General features: G+C 40.2%; 1 long non-coding RNA gene across 1 annotated transcript in view; it reads left to right on the top strand.

Annotated features, from left to right (window-relative positions):
* The window catches only part of LOC101905556 (uncharacterized), a 74,698-nt gene that overhangs the window by 7,922 nt on the left and 41,300 nt on the right, over window positions 1-25,476 (top strand). Inside the window, exons 3-4 of the long non-coding RNA XR_003032980.2 lie at window positions 16,550-16,600; window positions 20,629-20,761. This is a non-coding gene — a long non-coding RNA (uncharacterized lncRNA). The remainder of the gene's footprint in view (window positions 1-16,549; window positions 16,601-20,628; window positions 20,762-25,476) is intronic.

The raw sequence follows: 25,476 nt of genomic DNA, 5'->3' as shown, positions 1-25,476 counted from the left end.
ATAACAATTCCTTGACAAACACAATTTAAAATTATACTTATTGTACGACAGCAAAATATTATTTTAAATAATGTTAACATATTTAACAAACTGTCCTGCAGTCCGTGCTGTACTTAGTCGCTCAGTCATGTCCAGCTCTTTGTGACCCCATGGACTGTTCCCCCAGGTTCTTCTGTCCATGGGGATTCTCCGGACAAGAATACTGGAGTGGGCTGCCATGCTTTTCTCCAGGGAATCTTCCCAACCCAGCGATCGAACTCAGGTCTCCCACAGAGCAGGCAGATTCTTCACCATCTGAGCCACCAGGGAAGCCCAAGAATATGGAAGTGGGTAGCTTATCCCTTCTCCAGGGGATCTTTCCAACCCAGGAATTGAACCAGGGTTTCCTGCATTGCAGATGGATTCTTTACTTGTTAGATTATGATGTAGGTTTTATGTGTCTGGGAAGTCTAAATCTAGAAACCATTTTAGATGGCTTTGAGTTATTTTGGGAATAGTTTTAAAAACTTGAGTGGTTTCTCAGTCACAATGAAGAGAGTATAAAAACAGCTGTAGTCCATGGGGGTCTCAAAGAGTCAGACACAACTTAATGACTGAACATCAACAGTCTAACAAACTACTGAATCAAAACAAGGAGATAGTGTATAGCGAGGACAATGACTACCCTGTAGTCGCTGTTTGGTCGCTGTTTGTTCACTTGACATGGGCTCAACATCCAATGTAAATATTTTCCCTGCTGTTCTAAGATGGGACGATCCGGGCATGCATTTAATTTTTCAGTTTGTTTTCTAATTATTCATGGAAATGATAATGCCTTTTTCATTAGTTGCTGGTCACAGTGAAGTACAGATCTGCAGAGCACTAAACTGCAAACAACAAAAAACCATCTAATGGGAAAAGGGGGAAAAGAGCCATTAGATTCCAAGGACTCTAGACCAGATTCACCACCCTCAGCCTCTTTCACAAATCGACAGGACTGTTCTCTTCAGCTATGGCCCATTAATTAGCTGATCCTCTAGTATTTGGGGCTGTAGTAAGAGATTCCATCTTCCCACGCGGAGACATGCAAACCTACAAAGACCTAGAAAATAGACCAGACACTGGAACAGGACATGATTTAGTGAAACTCACTGAGTTTAAAGAAAAAATGTAAGGCCCAGAGAGGTGTTGTGAATTCCCTGTAGTTGCACAATCCAGTTAATGCATTCTGACTGCTACTAAGTGCAGGACAAAGGAGGCTGCAAGCCTGGGCTGCTTAGAAATGCACACGACTACCAAGCTAAAGAAGAAAAAAATATCAAAACGAGCAAATTCAAAACACTACAAGATTTTTAAATGCTATTTTGTGGTCACTGGAGGAAACTGAATTCTGCCTTCAATTCCATCCCTCTGTCCCTGAAGTGAATAAGAAAGAGAAGTTCATGTTTCTTTTGAAAGCTATGTTGTCTGTTCAGTAAAGTCTGAATAGTAAGAAAATTAGGTTCTGCCCTGCCCTTGTCTGTATTTCTCAGCTGGGTATATATTCCTGAACGGAGTCACACATCTGCAAGTAAATTAATCCAAGAGAAAAGAAAATGGTGTTTATTTAAAGTTCAAGGCATTTCTTAAACATAAGCATTTAGTCCAATGGGTCACTGATTTCATTTTCAGAGTACTGATATCAAAATCCATATATTTAAACATTAAGAAAATAATAATAAGGAAAACCTTTTTACTTGTTTTGCTTCTTCTCCATGGCATTTCTTGAGGGTTTAGGCATTTGGCCCCTAATTTTATTTTTCACTTCACTGCTCTGACAGCTGAGCTGCAAAGCTTGGCATTCAAAAAAAAAAAAAAAATCAGTATGAGTGGTTGAAATGTATTATTTCCTTGGTTTGAGAAGGCTTGGGATGTCTGGAGACTTACTTCCCAGCCATCTTTGTTGGTCACACAGCTTTTTGATGAAAGATGAATTGGAAAGAAAAGAAGGAATGTAATGATCCAGTGGCATGGAGATGTGCTGGATAGCTTAGTATGTACCTGAGTCCCCGTCCTCTTCTCTGCACCAGGACGAGAATGTCAACTGAAGCTCCTGGTTTCGTATTCTTGTCATTACTCAGACAAGAAAGCAATGTTTTGTTCTCTGTGATCTTTATCATCATTTACTTCTAATCGCCTCTCAATCCTGACAGTTCCACCTTCAGATTTACCAATCAGATCATCATCCTTATCAGACAGGGCTTGTCTTAGGCTTCCCAACTGTGTGTTGTCACCTCGGCAGTCTTGCTTCTTAAATCAATCCTCATCTGGGTTCCAGCCCTTTGGTAAACAACCTTCAGGTAAGATTTTAGATTCCAAGGAAATCAGAGGCTCCATTGCTGCCTTACTTTAGCTTTATCTAAGATGCTGGCTATTATTTCTCACAGGGAAACAGTAACTTGCCCAGAAATCACTCACTTCATGGAATAAGAGTAGTGAATCGTCTCAGAATCTTTAGTTACACTGTCTGGGAACCAGAGACAAGACTCCGCTGCCCTTCAAGCTCCGACAGAAACCATCCAGAGCCATTTTCTTAACCAGATTTGAAAACAAACAAGCAGGCAATGCCCAGAAGTGCCTACATTTGCTGAGTTTATAAATTGTGAATGAGTTGCGAATGTTTTGCATTGTCGTGAAAGAGGAAAATCTAAATTTTAAATGTCTGCTCCTCAAAAATAAACACTAGAAAGGATAATCAAGAGAAAATAAAATGAAACAAGTGGAAATCTTTTTTCCTTTTTCTTTTTACCAGGTTTAATGCGGGACTGCAGTGGGCTGTGTGGGCTGGAGGGGGACAGAGTGGGTCATAGAGCAAAGGCAGAGGTGAGGGTTGTTCGTTGTGCAAGCTGTTCCTGCAGTTGTTCCATGCTGTGGCCCCAGCTTTAGAATAGTAGGCAGGCCAGGGACAGGCCCCTCATCACCGTAAGCTTGCCTGGATGGCATTCGTTGTCATTTAATGCAAAAGTTTGGGAGAACACCCTCAAGACTAGGAAGGACCCACCCTTCTATTGAATTGAGGGCTAGAGACTGTCCATGTATTTTTTTCCCAGTCTCTCAAGTGTGTTCTGCTTGGAATTGGGTTTGCCCAATGTTTAATGCCCCCTTGCCCTTTGAATATAAGAACAAACATATGTTATTTATCTCTCTTCTCCAGTCTTGTATATTCCAACCTTTCCGGGTTATTGCCATTATTTATGACTCTACTAAAATGTTAAAACTGGCTTCAGAAATGTCAAACAGAATAATGGGAATGGAGAAATCAGAGACAGAAGTCAGCTATAACCAGTCCTATCGCTCCTGCTTCTACACGGCAAGTGTGACTTATTTTCTTATTCAGAGTGCTTTTGTGGCAAAGTAAACCTTCCATTCGTTAAAATGCAAAGATATGCACTCACACATGTGCACCAAAATGTCCACAGAGGTAAAAAGAGAGTTTGCCAAGATGTCAGTTTACTGAATTAAGTCTATGTTTAGTACTGTGTCAATTTTATATTAAAGGGCTTGCATGCTCTTTTTGGAGACAATATTCAGTACAGTCCTAGGTAAGCTCATTTTGATAGGCTGTATTTCAATAAGAAGGGAAAGATGGAAATGGAAAAGAAAACAAAACTGAAAATTATTCAAAATGGAAAGAATGGAATAATTTTTACAAAGCAGTAAATACTGGTAGGTAAGGATGACAAGTCAAACATAATTGCCAAATTTCTGTGATCATTGTAAGTTAAAAAAGTAGCTACAAAGAAGTAGGGAAATGGGGACCCCCCCCCCATGTCTAGTTGTGAACCTTTTTCTAACTAATCATATAACAATAGGCCTTTGTGTTACCTCCATTTCATCTGTGAGAAAGAGAATTTGAATGGAGGATCTCTAAAGTCTTTCATCGGAAAAGCCCCTGATGCTGGGAAAGATTGAAGGCAGAAGGAGAAGGGGACAGCAGAGATGAGATGGCTGGATGGCATCACTGACTCGATGGACATGAGTTTGAGCAAGCTTCAGGAGCTGGTGATGGACAGGGAGGCCTGGCGTGCTGCAGTCCATGGGGTTGCAAAGAGTCGGACATGACTGAGCAACTGAACTGTATTGAAAGTCTTCTAACACTCAATTTTTATACTTTTAACTCATATACAAATTCGGATTGAGAAAAATCAGAAAAGGTTCATTTAAAAATGCATGATTGTGAAAAATTCACCTATTAATTTTAATAATTGGCATTTTCTTTTAAAAATATTATCATGTTTATAAGTGATAACCTATTTCTAATTTATTGGTTTATTTTTATATCTAATCTCATTTGGAATATCATCAGAAATCCACAGGGTAGATAGCACTAAGCTGACTTGTAAGTGTAAACACTGAGACATGGAAAAGTTAAGAGTAAAAAGTATAATGTATAAAATATAATCCTGAGTTTTCTGAGTCCTTGCTTATTCTTTTAAGCCAAGCTACTGCTCCAGAAGTACAAAAGGCATAAATAACTTTTTAGAGAACTATTGAATACATCCCTAAAATACTGAGATTAATTTCCATAAATTCGAGGCAGATAGCAGAAAACAGAAAAGAAACTGAGGTCCGAGAGGCTCACAGTCTCACGCATACGAATCTCTCCAGCACGCAGAGGCGAGAGTGAGAGCCGACTGGTATTCGCGTCGGTTATGAATGTGTGCTGTCTTAGCTTGGTTCCCTGGAAACAGACTCTAAATTGGAGATTTGTGTGCTTGAGATTTATTGGGGATTGGTCCTGGGAATTACACATGAGGGGAGTAAAAGAGCAGGATTGAGCACAGGGCAAGGCTGAACCATGATGCGGTTGCAGCACGGACCTCAAGTTGATCCTCTGGGAGTTCTTGAAAGGAGATTCCTACAGAGCTGTCCCTTACTGAGGCAAGGGGAACAGTCCTGTATATTCCCTCTTTGATCAGCACTGGAGGCAGACTTCCCTTGAGGTGGAGACATAACATTGAACCAAGTGATTCCCTTCGGCCAATGGTGATTTTCACATAAGGACTCAGCTATGAAATGTCAGTACCCAGTAGTCCGAGCAGCAAAGGTATTCAGTTCTCTCCATCCTGAAGGGAGAATCAGATCAGATCAGATCAGATCAGTCACTGAGTCATGTCCGACTCTTTGCGACCCCATGCATCGCAGCTCGCCAGGCCTCCCTGTCCATCACCAACTCCCGGAGTTCACTCAGACTCACGTCCATCGAGTCAGTGATGCCATCCAGCCATCTCATCCTCTGTCGTCCCCTTCTCCTCCTGCCCCCAATCCCTCCCAGCATCAGAGTCTTTTCCAATGAGTCAACTCTTTGCATGAGGTAGCCAAAGTACTGGAGTTTCAGCTTCAGCATCATTCCTTCCAAAGAAATCCCAGGGCTGATCTCCTTTAGAATGGACTGGTTGGATCTCCTTGCAGTCCAAGGGACTCTCAAGAGTCTTCTCCAACACCACAGTTGAAAAGCATCAATTCTTCGGCGCTCAGCCTTCTTCACAGTCCAATTCTCACATCCATACATGACCACAGGAAAAACCATAGCCTTGACTAGACGAACCTTTGTTGGCAAAGTAATGTCTCTGCTTTTCAATATGCTATCTAGGTTGGTCATAACTTTCCTTCCAAGGAGTAAGCATCTTTTAATTTCATGGCTGCAGTCACCATCTGCAGTGATTTTGGAGCCCAGAAAAATAAAGTCTGACACTGTTTCCCCATCTATTTTCCATGAAGTGATGGGACTGGATGCCATGATCTTCATTTTCTGAATGTTGAGCTTTAAGCCAACTTTTTCACTCTCCATTTTCACCTTCATCAAGAGGCTTTTTAGTTCCTCTTCACTTTCTGCCATAAGGGTGGTGTCATCTGCATATCTGAGGTTATTGATATTTCTCCCGGCAATCTTGATTCCAGCTTGTGTTTCTTCCAGTCCAGCGTTTCTCATGATGTACTCTGCATATAAGTTAAATAAACAGGGTAACAATATACAGCCTTGACGAACTCCTTTTCCTATTTGGAACCAGTCTGTTGTTCCATGTCCAGTTCTAACTGTTGCTTCCTGACCTGCATACAGATTTCTCAAGAGGCAGATCAGGTGGTCTGGTATTCCCATCTCTTTCAGAATTTTCCACAGTTTATTGTGATCCACACAGTCAAAGGCTTTGGCATAGTCAATAAAGCAGAAATAGATGTTTTTCTGGAACTCTCTTGCTTTTTCCATGATCCAGCAGATGTTGGCAATTTGATCTCTGGTTCCTGTGCCTTTTCTAAAACCAGCTTGAACATCAGGAAGTTCACGGTTCACATATTGCTGAAGCCTGGCTTGGAGAATTTTAAGCATTACTTTACTAGCGTGTGAGATGAGTGCAATTGTGCGGTAGTTTGAACATTCTTTAGCACTGCCCTTCTTGGGAATTCGGATGAATATTGACCTTTTCCAGTCCTGTGGCCACTGCTGGGGTTTTCCAAATTTGTGACATAATGAGTGCAGCACTTCAGTAGCATCATCTTGTAGCTCTGCTGGAATTCCATCACCTCCACTAGCTTTATTGGCAGCAGTGCTTCCTAAGACCCACTTGACTTCACACTCCACAATGTCTGGCTCTGGGTGACATACCATCATGGTCATCTAGGTCATTAAGATCTTTTCTGTATAGTTCTTCTGTGTATTCTTACCATCTCTTCTTGATCTCTTCTGCTTCTATCAGGTCTTTACCATTTCTGCCCTTTGTTGTGCCCATCTTTGCATGAAACGTTCCTTTGATATCTCCACTTTTCTTGAAGAGATCTCTAGTCTTTCCCTATCTGTTGTTTTCCTCTCTTTCTTTGCATTGTTCATTGAAGAACGCCATCTTGCCTCTCCTTGCTCTTATCTGGAACTCTACATTCAGTTGGATATATCTTTCCCTTTCTCCCTAGCTTTTCACTTCTCTTCTTTCCTCAGCTATTTGTAAAGCCTCCTCAGATAATCACTTTGCCTCCTTGGATTTCTTTTTCTTTGGGATGGTTTTGTTCACTGCCTCCTGTGTACAGGAGTGTGTTATAAACCTCTGTCCATAGTTCTTCAGGCATTCTATTTACTAGATCTAATCCCTTGAGTCTCTCTGTAACCTCCACTGTATAAGGAGAAGGCAATGGCAACCCACTCCAGTACTCTTGCCTGGAAAATCCCATGGGCGGAGGAGCCTGGTAGGCTACAGTCCATGGGGTTGCTAAGAGTCAGACACAACTGAGCGACTTCGCTTTCACTTTTCACTTTCATGCATTGGAGAAAGAAATGGCAACCCACTCCAGTGTTCTTGCCTGGAGAATCCCAGGGGAGGCTGGTGGGCTGCCGTCTATCGGGTCTCACAGAGTCAGACACGACTGAAGTGACTTAGCAGCAGCAGCCACTGTATAATCATAGGGGATTTGATGGAGCTAGTATCTAACTGCCCTAGTGGTTTTACTACTTCCTTTAGTTTTAAGCCTGAATTTTGCTGTAAGGAGCTGATGATCTGAGCCACAGTCAGCTGCAGGTCTTGCTTTTGCTGATTGTATATAGTTTATCGATTCTCAGGTACAAAGATGTAATCAGTTTGATTTCAATATTGGTCATTTGGTGATGTCCATGTATAAAGTGGTCTCTTGTGTTGTTTAACAAGGGTGTTTGCTATGACCAGTGTGTTCTCTTGGCAGAATTTTGTTAGCCTTCACCCTGCTTCGTTTTGTATTCCAAGGCCAAACTTCCTGTTACTCCAGGTATCTCTTGAGTTCCTACTTTTGCATTCCAATCTCGTATAATGAATACGACATCAGTTTTTGATGTTAGTTCTAGGAGGTCTTGTAGGTCTTCATAGAACTGATCAACTTAAGCTTCTTTGGCATCAGTGGTAGGGGCATAGACTTGGGTTACTGTGATGTTGAATGGTTTCCCTTGGAAATGAACTGAGATCATTCTGTCATTTTTGAGGTTGCACCCGAGTACTGCATTTCACACTCTTTTGTTGATTACAAGGGCTACTCCATTTCTTCTATGGGATTCTTTCCCATATCTGCTACTACTTACAGTAGTAGATATAATGGTCATCTGAATTAAACCCACCCATTCCCGTCCATTTTAGTTCACTGATTCCTAAGATGTCAATGTTTATTCTTGCCATCTCCTGCTTGACCACAGCCGATTTACCTTGATTCATGGACCTAACATAGGAATGGACCTAGATTCCTATGCAATACTATTCTTTACAGCATCGGATTTTACTTTCATCACCAGACACATCCACAGTTGAGCATCATTTCCACTTTGGCCCAGCTGCTTCATTCTTTCTGGAGGTATTAGTAATTGTCCTCCACTCTTACCCAGTAAAATATTGACACCTTCTAACCTGGGGGGCTCAACTTTCGGTGTTATATCTTTTTGCCTTTTTTATACAGTTCATGGGGTTCTTGTGGCCAGAATACTGGAGTGGTTTGCCATTCCCTCCTCCAGTGGATCATATTTTGTGAGAACTCTCCACCATGACCCATCCATCTTGCATGGCCCTACAAGGCATGACTCATAGCTTCATTGAGTTATGCAAGCCCCTTCACCAAAACAAGGCAGTGATCCATGAAGGGGATTCTGTATATAAATTATCTAATTAACCAAGAAACATTTACAGATAACCTACTGTCTACAATATGGCACCAGTTCAGGCAATGTGAAGAAGACAAAGAATTGTAAAACCCAACTTACCCTTTTCTTATGTAAAAGAAGGAAGCACATGCCACTGATTCAAGGGCACAGTGATTGCAACAGAGGTAGAAATGCATGGGAAATATTTGAAGTAGGAATTACGTGAAATGAAAAACTATGAATGAATATTATATTGGGTTGGCCAAAAATTAGTTTGGAGTTTCTGCGTTACAAAAAAGCCAGAAAAACTTTTTGGCCAACCCAATAATATAGAGATTCCTTTGGGAACCATGGGTAGTAAGCAAAATAGATCTAAAGTGAGATATAGCAAGATTGTAGATGGCCTTGAATCCTGAGCTAGTAAATAGGCTTTAAGGAAGGAATATAAGCCAATTGGCCTTCTAAAAGGCATGTAAGAAGCATGCAAAACAGATTGGATTAATGGGACAGCTCAAGGATCTGAAAATAGTCTTTGGCATTCAAGGGCAAGTTGACTTTCTCGCCTGTCAGCTTGACAGCTATGGAAAATCAGTTTTTATGAAAATGGCATATGAGATAAAAATTATCAAATTTAAACACCTGTATACATTTCATCCCTGTATTATATTTCTATTGTATTACTGTTCAAAAAATTTCAATATGTGTTTTCTAAAAAATAGAGTACTGAGCCATCGTTTTATGTCTCACCCCACAAAATACATTAATTTTCCCCAAAGCTAACCTTTTTTTCTCTAACACTTTGAGTGCATTTGTCTAGACTATTTGAAAGTTTTCCTAATATTTTACAAAATGTGTTACCTTTGTTTCTCTATATGTTTAACTTCTATTCTGACAATCTTACATCTAGCTAGAAATCTAAACATTTCTTTCCAGTCAAGAAATATATTAAACTGCAAAAATATGATATCCAGGGTTTGAACAAGACAAAACAAACCAACCTTGAGATATTCATGAACTTCAAATCATTCAAAATTCACAAATCTGTATACATTATGCTGCAGGGATTTTAACAATATGTGTAATGTGACGTACTGCCTGCTTTACATCTAGACAAAATAAATACAAACGGTAATGGTTTTGTTGAAATCTTTATACACATGAACATTATAAAATATGTTAGATAGGAAATCTGTTATGAACATTAAAACAGCATCTTATATATGACTTCTGCAATAAAGAAGCTGACCCAAATATCTGGGTATGCATGATCACATCTCTTCTATTTTCTCAAGCATCTACAGTTTAGACAGTTCCTAGTAAAGAGAATATTTGATTGATTTTAATGCCATTTTCTTTCCATTACTGCCATTTGGATATAGACTCTGCATGATTGTCTTCTTCTACCTAGCTTTTAAATATTGATGTTTCTCACGGCTAGGTGCTAAGCATTCTTTCCTTACTCATATACACTCTGTCCCAGTTAAACTCAACCATCCCCATGAATGTAAATACTAAATATAAGCTGAGAAATACAAATTATATTAATATCTTTAACCTCAAATGCCCTCTAGATCTAGGCTTATATCCATTTGAAATCTATAATAAATGCCTCTTGGGCATGTCAGCTAGCTAGATTGCCCCAGATATGTTGTCTGGCCTTCCCAGACATGTTCCTAGCATGGTCATCCACATTTCAGTGAATGGTGTCATCATTCCTTTAGTTTAGCCAAGAACCTAAGATTCACCTTTGACTCCTCCCTCCTCTCATCCTTCACATCCACTCATCAGCCTGTCTTGTTGCTTCTTTCCATATAGATCTTTCAAAAGAATTTTTTTTATTGGCGTATAGTTGGTTTACAGTGTTGTGTTAGTTTCAGGTCTACAGCAAAGAGAATCAGTTATACATATACATCTATCCATTTTTAGACTCTTTCCATATAGGCCATTACAGGGTATTGAGTAGGGTTCCCTGTGATGTACAGTGGGTCCTTCTTAATTATCTCAGTTCAGTTCAGCTCAGTTGCTCAGTCGTGTCCGACTCTTTGTGACTCCATGAATCGCAGCACGCCAGGCCTCCCTGTCCATCACCAACTCCCGGAGTTCACTCAGACTCATGTCCATCAAGTCGGTGATGCCATCCAGCCATCTCATCCTCTGTCGTCCCCTTCTCCTCCTGCCCCCAATCCCTCCCAGCATCAGAGTCTTTTCCAATGAGTCAACTCTTCACATGAGGTGGCCAAAGTACTGGAGTTTCAGCTTTAGCATCATTCCTTCCAAAGAAATCCCAGGGCTGATCTCCTTTAGAATGGACTGGTTGGATCTGCTTGCAGTCCAAGGGACTCTCAAGAGTCTTCTCCAACACCACAGTTCAAAAGCACCCATTCTTCGGCGCTCAGCCTTCTTCACAGTCCAGCTCTCACATCCATACATGACCACTGGAAAAACCATAGCCTTGACTAGATGGACCTTTGTTGGCAAAGTAATACCTGCTTTTGAATATGCTATCTAGGTTGGTCATAACTTTCCTTCCAAGGAGTAAGCATCTTTTAATTTCATGGCTGCAGTCACCATCTGCAGTGATTTTGGAGCCCAAGAAAATAAAGTCTGACACTGTTTCCACTGTTTCCCCATCTATTTGCCATGAAGTGATGGGACCGGATGCCATGATCTTCGTCTTCTGAATGTTGAGCTTTAAGCCAACTTTTTCACTCTCCTCTTTCACTTTCATCAAGAGGCTTTTTAGTTCCTCTTCACTTTCTGCCATAAGGGTGGTGTCATCTGCATATCTGAGGTTATTGATATTTCTCCCGGAAATCTTGATTCCAGCTTGTGCTTCCTCCAGCCCAGCATTTCTCATGATGTACTCTGCATAGAAGTTAAATAAGCAGGGTGACAATATACAGCCTTGACGTACTCCTTCTCCTATTTGGAACCAGTCTGTTGTTCCATGTCCAGTTCTAACTGTTGCTTCCTGACCTGCATATAGGTTTCTCAAGAGGCAGGTCAAGTGGTCTGGTATTTCCATCTCTTTTAGAATTTTCCACAGTTTATTGTGATTCACACAGTCAAAAGCTTTGGCATAGTCAATAAAGCAGAAATAGATATTTTTCTGGAACTCTCTTGCTTTTTCCATGATCCAATGGATGTTGGCAATTTGATCTCTGATTCCTCTGCCTTTTCTAAAACCAGCTTGAACATCTGGAAGTTCACGGTTCATGTACTGCTGAAGCCTGGCTTGGATTTTATATACAATAGTATGTATATGTCAGTCTCAGCCTCCCAATTTATCCCTCCTGCATCCTTATCCCTTGGTAACTAACTGTAAGTTTGTCTTCAACATCTGTGACTCTGTTTCTGCTTTGTTGTTGTTGCTCAGTTGCTAAATCATGTCTGACTCTGCGATCCCATGGACTACAGCATGCCAGGCTTCCCTGTCCTTCACTATATCCCAGAGTTTGCTCAAACTCATGGGCGTTGAGCCGGTGGTGCTATCCAACCATCTCATCTTCTGTCGTCCCCTTCTCCTCTTGCCCTCAATCTTTCCCATCACTAGAGTCTTTTCCAGTGCATTGGCTCTTCACATCAGGTGGCCAAAGTATTGGAGCTTCAGCTTCAGCATCAATCCTTCCAATGAATATTCAGGGTTGATTCCCTTTAGGATGGACTGGTTTGCTGTCCTTACTGTCCAAAGGACTCTCAAGAGTCTTCTCCAGCACCACAGTTCAAAAGCATCCGTTCTTCGGTGCTCTGCCTTCTTTATGGTCCAACTTTCACATCCGTGCATGACTACTGGAAAGACCACAGCCTTGACTATACAGACTTTTGTTGGCAAAGTGACATCTTTGCTTTTCAATACACTGTCTAGGTTTGTCATAGCCTTCCTGCCCAGTAGCAGTCATCTAATTTCATGGCAGCATCACCATCTTCAGTGATTTTAGAATCCAAGAAAAGGAGATCTGGCATTGCCTCTACTTTTTCCCTTTCTATTTGCCATGAAGTGATGGGTCTGGATGCCATGATCTTAGTTTTTTTAATATTGAGTTTTAAGCTGGCTTTTTTCACTCTCCTCTTTCACCCTCATTAAGAGGCTGTTTATTTCCTCTTCGCTTTCTGCCTTTAGAGTTTTATCATCTGCATATCTGAGGTTGTTGATATTTCTCCCAGCAATCTTGATTCCAGCTTGATTTTATCTAGCCTAGAATTTCACATGATATACTCTGCATATAAGTTAAATAAACAGGGGGACAAAATACAGCCTTGATGTACTGCTTTTCTAATTTGGAACCAGTCCATTGTTCCATGTCTGGTTCTAACTGTTGCTTCTTGACCTGCGTAGCGGTTTCTCAGGAGACAGGTAAGGTGGTCTGGTATTCCCATCTCTTGAAGAATTTTCCACAGTTTTCTTGTGATCCTCACAGTCAAAGACTTTCACATAGTCAATGAAGCAGAAGTAGATGTTTTTCTGGAATTCCCTTGATTTTCTATGATCCAGTGAATGCTGGTGATTTGATCTCTGGTTTCTCTTTTCTAAACCCAGCTTGTACATCTGGACATTTTCGGTTCACATACTGCTGAAGCCTGGCTTCAAGGGTTTTGAGCATTATCTTGCTAGCATGTGAAACGAGTGCAATTATGCGGTCATTTGAACGTTCTTTGGCACTGTTCTTTGGGATTGGAATGAAAACTGACCAGATTATGCATAATGTTTGTAACCAGTTTTTTCACGTAATAATATATCATGTACATATTAACAGTTGCTTTGTAAATAAGTTTATTTGTACCATTTTTTTAGAGTCTGCCCATAAGCAATGCCATCTGATGTTTGTCTCTGTGTCTGACTGCCTTCACTCAGCATGACGCTCTCTCGGTCTAGCTAGCTCCATTCCTCCACCTCTCCTCTCATCACCCTGATCCAAACCACAGTTATGTTTTGCCTGGATTATCCATTCATTTCTCTCCTGTTGTCCACTTTTCCCCTTTTTAACCTTCTCAACCATGAAGGCACAAAAATAATTTTTTTAATGTAAATCCTACCTTAGGAGCAAGACACTCCCCACTACAGTCTTTCAGTGGCTTTCGGTGACTGAGAGAGCCCTGCATGGCTTGGACCCTGCTTTCCTTTCTGGCCACCGCATTTCCCCAGCCACTGAACTCTGATCTACCCATACACCACACTGGCCGATCTTAGGACCTTCGTAGTTCCTATTGTCTTTTCATATGACTGGATCTTCCTCATCCAGTGTCTGAGTGGAACCCTAATCTCTATACAGGGCTCTCCACATCATCTGAAATGTAATCTTTTTTAAAAAAATAATTTTATTTATTTATTTATGGCAACCCACTCCAGTGTTCTTGCCTGGAGAATCCCATGGACAGAGGACCCTGGTGGGCTACAGTCCATGGGGTCGCAAGAGTCGGACATGACTTAGCGACTTCACCACCACCACCACCATTATGGCTGTGCTGGGGTTTTATTATGCATGGGCTTTTCTGCAGTTGCAACAAGTAGGGCTACTCTAGTCACAGTGCTTGGGCTTCTCGTTGCGGTGGCTTCTCTTACTGTGGGGCACAGGCTCTATGGCACACAGGCTTCAGCAGTGCAGCAGATGGGCTCAGTAGTTGTGGCTTACAGGTCTAGAGTGTGGGTTCAATAGTGTGCCGCACGGGCTCAGTTGCTCCTCAGTATGTGGGATCTTCCCAGACCAGGGATCGAACCCATGTCTCCTGCCTTGGCAGGCAGATTCTTATCCACTGAGCCACTGCAGAAGCCATCCAAATCATCTTAAAGTAACTCCTTTAATTTTTTTTTTCCCTGTATTTTTAAAGCTATGATTATTATAAAATAAGGACCCAGAAATACCATTTTGTTCTTTGTAGTGCTTTTCACAGTCTGGATTTTATTTTACTTATGTGATTACTTGCTTGTCTTCCCCATGAGTATGTGAATCAAGAGTGAGGACCTGTTCAAATTGGATTCCTAATACTAAACACACTGCCTGTCATCTAGATGATAAGCCAGAAATATTCTGGAGTGAATCAATAAATGCATGGAAGAATGAAATTTGGAATTGAACTAAAATATCAACAGTACTAAAATCACAAATTTCCTTTTAGAAATTATTTTCTTGGTGCTTAGTACATTAAGTGTAATGGTGGAACTTTCAACAGCCACAATCTTCTCAAAGTATGGAAAAATATAGGGAGTAAAATATTTCCATGGGAAAAAAAAATAGACCATGTGTAACAAGGTTGCCACAAATTTCTGGCTGTTTCAGAAGGAATTGGCAGTCTCCAGTTGAAGCCAAGCCAAGGATAGTAAATAGGGTGTGGTGATATATCTCAGAAATTGTGTACATTGGCAGAGTCGGAGGAAGACAGTTTTTCATATGCTGCTTCTACTGTATTTGGGCTCAAGATAGTATCATTAGTCTTTTTATTCCTTTCAAGAATGACACAATTTACAAGAAAACTTGTTTTTTATTTCTAAAAATAAGCTCTAATTTTATAATCTTCACAGTTTAATAAGGTGTGAATTAATAGTCCCTTAAAATGATGTCGTAATTTGGACGTTTATTAAACACACCAGTTTTAATATTTAAATTTACAACAAAATCACTATTATAATTAAAACACCCAGGCTTAGCTTACCCTGGCATTGTAAAAGAGGACAAACTAGTAAGATGTATTTTTAATGTTAAATAAGTGAATAATTTAATATTAAAAATACATCTTACTAGTTTGGGTAAACTCTGGGAGTTGGTGATGGACAGGGAGGCCTGGCGTGCTGCGATTCACGGGGTCGCAAAGAGCTGGACACAACTGAGCGACTGAACTGAACTGAAAGTGAATAACCTTTGATAGCTCATTTTGGAAACAAGTCTAGGTTTCTTCTTAAAGGGAGGAATTTTATTCTCACTTCCGACTATTCCTTTTCACTGGGGTTTCAATTTCATTTCCAAAAGTTCATCTTGACCCTGCTGATTGGACTATGACAGATGCAAGAATTAAACCTTTATTTCGTTAAATAACTGAGATTTTTGACTCAGTGTCTTTATAAAAGTTAGCCTTTCCTAACTAACACATCTGTAACCCCCCAATTTTCTAACTATTGGTTAAAAGTTGTGGCCACCTGTTGTTTTAATTATATGATTATATTAGGTACAGGCATACCTTATTGTCCTTTGCTTTATTGTGCTTCAAAAATATGCTTTTTGTTCCCCTTACAAATTGAAGATTTATAACCTTGCACCAAGCAGTCTAATCATGCAATTTTTCCAGCAGCATTTGCTCACTTCATGTCTGTCTCTTTGTCAAATTTTGACTATTCTTGAGATACTTCAAACGTTTTTATTTTCATTGTTAGTATGATCTGTGAATGGTGATCTTTGATGTTACTGTGGCAAAAAGATTATAGTTTGTTGAAGGCTCAGATGATGGTAGCATTTTTTAGCAATGAAGTATTTTTTTTAATTATTATTACTTTTTTTACTTTACAATATTGTGTTGGTTTTGCCATACATCAACATGCATCCGCCATGGGTGTATACGTGTTCCCATCCTGAACCCCTGTCCTACCTCCCTCCCCATGCCATCCCTCTGGGTCATCCCAACACCAGCCCCATTTTATATGGAGTGTAGCCGATTAGCAATGTTGTGACAGTTTCAGGTGAACAGCAAAGGGACTCAGCCATACATATACATGTATCCATTCTCCCCCAAACTCACCGCCCATCCAGGCTGCCGCATAACATAGAGTTCCCTGTGCTATACAGTAGGTCCCCGTTAGTTACCCATTTTAAATGTAGGAGTGTGTACAATTCCATCCCAAACTCCCTCCCTATCCCTGCCCCTCATCTTTCCCCTACTGGCAACCATATGTTCATTCTCTTAAGTCTGTGGGTCTATTTCTGTTTTCCAAACAAGTTCATTTGTATCTCTTCTTTTTAGAGTCTGCATATAAGGGATGTCATAGGATATTTCTCCTCTGACTTAAGCAAAGTGAGTATATTTAAATTAAGCTTGTTGTTCTTTTTAAGACTTAATGCTATCGTATATTTGATAGACTATAGTATACTGTAAACATAACTTTTATATGAACTGGGAAACCAAAACATGTGTGTGACTCACTTTATTTTGATATTCACGTTAGTTTGGTGATCTGGAACTTAACCCACAGTATCTCTGAGGTACGCCTGTACTATCCTCTGCACGTTATATAAATTTTCTTATTTAAATAGATAAGAATATTTAAGTACTTTTCATATTTGCCAGTTTTGGGTATCATTCTATTATTAACTGCTTTATTTGAAGGAATACACTTTCTGAACTCAGGCCAACATAGGTTTAAATTCTGGTTCTATCATCACCTCTGGCTTTGTTGAGATGCAGGCAATTAAAATGCCTTTCTGAGCCTGTGTCTGTTTCTACACAAAGGGCCTGTTAATGCCTAACATACTTGGTTCTGGTAGGAATTAATTGAATATTCTATGTAGTACCCTTAATATATTAAGGACCTGACAATAAAGAATGACTTAAAAGTATTCCCTGTGGCTCAGATGGTAAAGAATCTGCCTGCAAGGGGAGAGACCCGGGTTTGATCCCTGGCTTGGGAAGATCCCCTGGAGAAGGGACTGGCAACTCACTCCAGTATTCTTGCCTGGATAATCCCATGAGCAGAGGAGCCTGGCGGACTACAGTCCATGGGGTCGCAAAGAGTTGGACACGACTAAGTGACTGTGCCTTTAAAAAAAAAATGTGATAGCATATAGATGGTAAAGCAATACCTGTACTTCTTCTTAGAATATCTATCAATCATCATGAGAAGAAAATGAATAAGGAAAAAATATGCCAGAAGGTTTTGCTTTTAACTTATTTTTTATTGGCAGTTCTGTGTCTTTGTTACTGCTTGGGCTTTTCCCTAGTTGGGACGAGCAGGGGCTACTCTAGTTGCAGTGTGTGAGCTTCTCATTGAGGTGGCTTCTCAGTAGTCGTGGCGCACACACGCTTAGCTGCTCCTCAGCATGTGGGATCTTCCTGGATCAGGGATGGAACCCATGTCTCCTGCATTGGCAGGCGGATTCTTATCTGCCAAGCCACCAGGGAAACCCCAGAAGGCTTTTATTAAAACATATTTTGATCAGTTTATAAGTAGAATCTGTTGTATCAAAAGAGCTTACCAGATCAATTAACATGAAAATGCTGATATGTCAATAAGCTTTACAAAGTTAAGATTGTGCTATATAGTCTACCATGATGCTGGGCAAGATGAAGGCGGGAGGAGAAGGGGACGACAGAGGCTGAGATGGTTGGATGGCATCACCAACTCAATGGACATGAGTTTACTCAAGCTCCAGGAATTGGTGATGGACAGGGAGGCCTGGCGTGCTACAGTCTGTGGCGTTGCAAAGGGTCGGACACGACTGAGCAGCTGAACTAAACTGATACAGTCTACAGTTGTGAACGTATCAGAACCAGCAATAAAATAATAGTCAAGAGCATCCTTTTGATTTTAGGGAGAATTCCCTTATTTACAATTATACAGCATAAAGAGGAATTCCAATATTTAATGACAAATTAGAGGACAAACAAGGAAATTCACAAATTATAAGAATGAAATAGTTAAATGTCAACATTTAGGAAAAAATATTTTCCACTATTATTTATAAATCATAGATACAATTTTTGTGTTTCAGTTCATTTTTTAGTGATTAAAACAATAAAATTATTTTTAAAATCCTGTAAACATTTTTAAAGCATAAAATATTACAAAATCTCATGACATAAAAATCAAACATTCTTCTATAGTAATTATTCATATTTTAAATGCATGCAGAGCACTGAATATTTGCTTTTAAGTGCAGAATACCTTTTAAGACTCTGGAGAAGCATGCTGTTGCACATATTTTATTTTATCCAATTAGTCCAGAGCATTCATCTTATACCTCTTCATTGACTTCATCTTTGAGAAACTTACCTGATGGGCACTGAAGTTTTCCTTTCATCTTAAAAAAAAGCACATGTAGATTTTAAAATTAAATGTTAATATTATCATTAGTTCTATAATAATCAGAGATCAAAAGTAACCCCTCTCTCTTTTTCTCTCTCTCCTCTTCCTTCTTTCTCTTCTCTTGATACAGTTAAAATCATCTTGAGGGTATCTTATTAAATACCCTCTTATAGATGTACACAGTTAGATACTCAATAAGATTGATTTTAATTGTATTTATAAACAAGAATAATTTTGTTTCTCATGAAGTTCTCACTAGGTACTTTAGGAATTCTAAATCTGAAGAATAGTTATCCTGATCGTTACTTATACTCTTGGACTAGACCTAAAAGTCCCCATTTTGTCATAGTGGAAGGAGGCAAGGAGGCGGGCAAGGAGCCTTTAAACAGCAGCAGAAACAGAAGCAGAGCCTTAAATCAGCATTTTAGCAGGAGGTGACCCTCACTCATCCATAATGACTCTGAACAGCCACTCTAAGACTCAAGGGAAGAAGGCGCAGGGAGGGATTTAGGAATTATGATGTGGACAGTACAAGCTCTTCCATCTAGTGACAGAATCTCAAAGGAGCTCATACCAACTCCTATCTCTCTACCTCCTTATGGGACATTCTAGACACTGTGTGAAAAACTCTTCCCAAAACAGTACTATTTATTTAAAAAGTAGACACTTTATGCAGTCACCCAAACCCCTACAAATGAAATTTCCATTTACAGTTTTTCCAAGTGGTATGATGGATTCATGTGTATTACACAATTACTCAGAACTGTTTTTTTTTTTTTTTTTTTTACTTATAATTATTGATGCATCTAGAACAAAGTTAGCAACTACATGGTTAGTCAGTGTCAGATTTATTATAAGAAATTCTGGGAGATACACATTGCATATACAGATTAAAAAGGCATCAAAATAAGTAACATCAAAACGAAGTATATTTCAGAATGTTTTTCACTGCAGTGGCTCTTCTAGTACAATTGAGATTTTTAACAGTCTCTTCACTAAAAGAATTAAAGATTTTTGATTTGTGCTTAGCAATGAAAAGGGCTTCCCTGGTAGCTCAGCTGGTAAAGAATCCACCTGCAATGCAGGAGACCCTGGTTCAATTCCTGGGCCAGGAAGATCTGCTAGAGCAGGGATAGGCTACCCACTCCAGTATTCTTGGGCTTTCCTGGTGGCTCAGCTGGTAAAAAATCCGCCTACAACGCAGGAGACCTGGATTCGATCCCTGAGTTGGGAAGATCCCCTGGAGAAAGGGAAAGGCTACCCACTCGAGTATTCTAGCCTGGAGGATTCCATGGACTATATAGTTCATGGGGTCACAAAGAGTCGGACACAACTCAGAGACTTTCACTAGCAATGAAAAGCTTCTCAGAAACCTTTATTACCGAAAATACAAAACCAACTGAAAAAAAAAATTTTTTTAATCTTTAGATGATTTTTAGCCACCCACCCCAAAGCCACTGAGCTTAATTTTAATGACTTGAAGGGATGAAAGATTATGTATATCATACAAGTTTCTTGGTTCATTTTGGATTGCTGTGGCAAAAATGCCATACACAGTTTCTCACAGTTCTGTAAGCTGGTAAGTGCACAATGAAAACACTGATGAATTTGGTATCTAGTGAGGACCCTTCCCAGATTGTGGATGGCCGTCTTCACGCTGTAACCTTCCATGGTGGAAAGGTGGTGGAGCTCTCGTTTTTGTTTTTAAGGGCACTAACCCCATTTATGGAGACTCTACCCTCATGACCTCACCACCTCCCAATGCCCCCACCTCCTAATACCTTAACGTCGGGAGGTTAGGATTTCAACATGTACATTTCTGATAGACAAACATTCAGTACATTGTAGCAAGGTTGTAGACTGGGTCAGATACAGAATTTTAAATTTACCCTGAATGAGATATAGGGGAATCTGAATGTATCGAAATTGGAATAAACCATAAAAGAAGCAGGCTCAGAAAAAAAATTTGTTTCTAACAACATGAGGTTTTAGGAGACTCAGAGGTTTCTCTCCTTCCTAGCCCATAGGAATTGCGTGACGTAACTTTCCACCCAGCACAAACCCTGCATCTGTGAACCATCGCCACCACCACAACTTCCTTGGGGGAGATGGCTGCAGACCTAAAAGAAGGAAGCAAGGCACGCACTCAGGGCGTAAGTGTGGAGCACATAGTAGCACAGTGTGTTTAAGGAGCTGGGAGGGTTTATCATTCATTCATTCAACAGGGATTTATGAAGGTCTTATGTATGCCACGCTGGATGCTGGGTATAATGGTGAACCAATTGGACACGGGCTCTATATGCAAGAAAGTACTGTGTGTGTGTGTGCTCTGGTGGGGAAGAAAGATACATTGCTAATCACATGGTAGATCTGAAAAACTCCAGATATGAACAATGGTATGACAAAAAGATAAAGGTACTCAAGAGTATGTATCAGCGAGACTGATGTAGCCAGAGTGGTCAGGGAAAAGACCTTGGAGGCAAAGAGAGCTCAACTGAGAGCTAAAGAATGAGCAGGAACTAAGTATGTGAGAACAGGAGAGTAGTACCTTCCAGACAGATAAAACATTGTGTGCAGACCCCGGGGCAAGTCTTGGTCAAACGGAGTCTGGACAGCTAGAGCGAGGAGGGAGAGCACATGTGGTCTGGGATGTAGCTACGGTGGTAAATCCATGGATCATGCTTAGATCTGTTTGTATCCCACTGTCAGTACAGATCCATGAACGCATTTTAATGGGGGAGTGGGCAGAGTCAAATGTTTTTGTTCAGAAATTATCACACTGGATACTGAATAGAGATTGCCTAGAAGCTTTGATAAATATGAACTACCAAACACTGATATATAGATATATATTTACATATATATACACATATATTTCAAATTATATATACACATATATTTCAAATTATATATATATATATATATATATATCAATGTTTAGTAGAAAATGGATTGCCTAGTCATTACATGTTGCCTTTCAAATTATATATTTCAAATTCAACTTCTTTGGCCTAGAAGAGTCAGATTTTACTTCTTGATAGATATACCCACATACCTAAAACTTGACAGTTTATTCAGTTTTTTTTTTTAGTGACTAAATATGACACACATTTTTACTCATGATATTTAAGAATAAAAGATCCCAGAAAGTATATGTATATATACCATTATCAAAAATGACAACCATTGTTTTAACTTTCAGACCTAAGGTGTTGACGAAACCAAACATAAACTCTATATGAGCAAAATTAGTCTTTTAAGGATAAATTCAAGAAAGAATTTGGTCTAATACCAACTGGTCTGATACCTTGAACTTTCCTCTAATACCCAGGCCTTGTCCTTCCCCAGGGCCTCGGAACATGCTATTCACTCTTCCTAGAAGAGACATATCAACAGTATAATATTTGCTGAGTGAATGAATGAGTCAAGGATTTCCCTGGTGGTCCAATAGCTAAGACTCCATGCTCCCAGTGCAGGGGGCCTGGGTTCGATCCATGGTCAGGGAACTAGATCCCACATGCTGTCACAAAGACTTCACATGCTGTAGCTAAAGATCCCACATGCCACATCTAAAACCCAGCACAGCCAAATACATAGACATTTTTTTTTTTTTAATGAATGAGTCAGGATCTTCTTAAGGATGTGGACTATACTAAGTATTCACTTCCCCAAAGTAGCTATAATACATGGTATCAGCGTATAGATTTGAATTCCTAGTGCAGTGATGCTCCACTGGGAGCATTTTCCCCCAGAGGGGACAGTTTGCAGTGTCTGCAGATCTCTTTGGTCGTTGTAACTGATGGTGTGCCATCAGCAGCTGTGGGGTAGAGGCCAGGGATGCTGATAAACCTCCCATAATGCACAGGACAGAACCCACAACAAACAACTTCTGGTCCCAAATGTCAGTAGTGCTGGGGTTGAACAACCTTGCTTTAAACCAATACATTTTCATTAGGAGAAGTCAGTTTTAGTAGCTCTACTGGGCCTTTGAGTCTGTCACATTACATAAAAAGCCTATTTAAATAATACTAGGACAGTGAATCCTCTTGATGAAAGACTACTGTCATATCCTCAGGGATTGTGTGTTATTTCCATCAGAGTCGATGCCCCTAGTCCACAGCTTAGGAACCCAGATTCCCCTGTAGATGAGTATCTTGCTTACTTCTTCACAATGCTGAGATGAACCCTGCCTTTCCATTTGTTTTCCCAATGGTAAAATGACCAGTGATCTCTAAAGCTGAAGGCAGCTCTCTGCACCAAAGTGAGACCCTCTTCCTCCTCTACCACTTGACTAGACTCCTTTTTCATGATAGCTAAGATTCAGCCAGTTATGGAGACATAGTTCATTCTACTGAACTTCACCATAAATTTCAAGAAGATTAGGAGTATACTGCCTGTTTGTGAAAATCAGGAATCTGTGGAATTTTCAATATATGCACACACACACACATATTAACACACCTTTTACACAAAACTACAAGACCACAAGGCCTTGCTGTATAAAATATCCAAATATCCATTTTATGAGACTAATATACACCTGAAAGATGCATTGATTCATTAAAAAAAAAAAAAAAAGTGTAAGTGAAATGGTCATATTCACCCAGGAAATGACCTGAGTGGAAGGTGAAGTATTTGTTACCTGATTTGGGTCATTTAGGAAATACTTAGAAAAATAAGAAAATATGCTTCCTTAGCTTATTTCTTAATTACCTTCTCTCCCCTAAATATTTGTAACTCTCTGCAGACATGCAGTCAGGCTAATACTGACATGTCCCTTAAGTGGCCCCACACTTTCCTTTTCAGGCTGTAGGAGGTTAGTAAGTACTTTCTGACCTCGTGAGTTTTCTAAGGCCTAATACATCCTACCTTAGAAGAGTACTTTGATTTAGTGCTTCAGGTAACAGCCATGCACTAGATGTTTTATGTTTTAGAGAACGGAAATGTCTAAACTATTATGTTCCAACTTCAGTAAGATAAAAAGAATTTCCTTACTAGTGAAAAACATGTTTCTGCATAAAATAATTGGCTCTCACGGAAATTACCATTCAAAGACCTAGGAAGCAGAGAATCAGTCATAAGACTGGAATAGTTAAAAAGAGGCTGTTGAAAGGACAATTAATTTATAATGCTTGGACTTGAGGTGGAAGTTTATGGACAGGACCCTTTCTGTCCTGTATTTTCCCAGTGACGGGGTATTTGCAGACTAGCCAAGTGTTACTGAGTTGAAGAATCTGACTGACCTGACATTCCAGGGAATTCTGATTTGGGGGCACTGGGTAGCCTGGCGATGACATCTTTGGGACCTCTCCTCCAGCTCTCCTGGAAGCAAAAGCAAATTCTGAAACTGTTAGTTCATTTCCCTTGGTTTAGGAGTATCTGGATTGGGAGCTGGGATCTCAGACGTGTACTGGCCTGGAGGACTTGCACCGGGACAGCTTGGCTCCAGAAAGGCTCAGGGAGTGGGTACAGGCCCATTTGGGGCCATGCCACTCTTAAACTACACCCAGAGAACCTCCAGGGTCAAGAATTCTCCAGGCAGTGTTGAAACAGTTACATACTATCCATTTTACAGGTATGCATTCCAGTGTTTCCAATAGCAGAGCTCCCTTTATTTTTTTAAACTTTTACATTGGAGCCTTGGACTGCAAGGAGATCCAACCGGTCCATTTTGAAGGAGATCAGCCCTGGGATTTCTTTGGAAGGAATGATGCTAAAGCTGAAACTCCAGTACTTTGGCCACCTCATGCAAAGAGTTGACTCATTAGAAAAGACTCTGATGCTGGGAGGGATTGGGGGCAGGAGGAGAAGGGGACGACAGAGGATGAGATGGCTGGATGGCATCACTGACTCGATGGACGTGAGTCTGAGTGAACTCCGGGAATTGGTGATGGACAGGGAGGCCTGGCGAGCTGCGATTCATGGGGTCGCGAAGAGTCGGACACGACTGAGCGACTGATCTGATCTGATCTGATAGCTGACTAACAGTGTCGAGATAGTTTCAGGTGGTCAGCAAAGGGACTCAGCCATACATACACATGTATCCAAACTCCCCTTTGACCCAGGCTGCCACATAACATCGAGCAGAGTTCCCTGTGCTATATAGTAGGTCCTTGTTGGTTATCCACTTTAAATATAGCAGTGTGTACATGTCGATCCCAAACTCCCTATCTCTTCTTCCCTGATGACCATAAGTTCATTCTCTAAGTCTGTGAGTCCATTTCTGTTTTGTAAATAAGTTCATTTGAGTCATTTCTTTTTAGACTCTTCATATCGGGATATCATACGATTTTTCTCCTTCAGAGCTCCCTTTAAAGCTATTGATTTCCCCATAGCTTTATCTAGAATCCTAGAAGCAGGCTATTTGAATCTCTAATGCAAGGGCTTTAAGAGAATGGAGGTACTGTACCTTTTATTGTAACTTCCAGGGCTTTATAAGTATACATATTCTTTAAATATGGCATCATTGACTCAATGGATATGAGTTTGAGCAAACTCTGGAGATACAGAAGGACAGGGAAGCCTGGCATCCTACAGTCCATGGGGTTGCAAAGAGTCGGACATGACAGAGACGGAACAACAAATATTCTTTAAAAATAAAAACTATTTTATTGTGACAGTTTTAAAATATAAAGAAAAATAGAAAGAATACCACAAAGGAGACTTATATACTTACCATCCAGATTTAACAACTGTAAACATTTTGCCTTTTCTGTTAACCTATAGGTTTTATCTGTATTGTTTTAGTCACTAAGTCATGTCCGACTCTCTTGCAACCCCAGGGACTGTAGCCCACCAGGCTCCTCAGTCCATGAAGATTCTCCTAGCAAGAATACTGCAGTGGGTTGCCATTTCCTTCTCCAGATCA

The sequence above is a fragment of the Bos taurus genome, chromosome 27 (genome assembly GCF_002263795.3).
Source record: "Bos taurus isolate L1 Dominette 01449 registration number 42190680 breed Hereford chromosome 27, ARS-UCD2.0, whole genome shotgun sequence".
NCBI classification, from domain to species: Eukaryota; Metazoa; Chordata; class Mammalia; order Artiodactyla; family Bovidae; genus Bos; species Bos taurus.
This window is presented reverse-complemented; position numbering and strand designations above follow the sequence as displayed.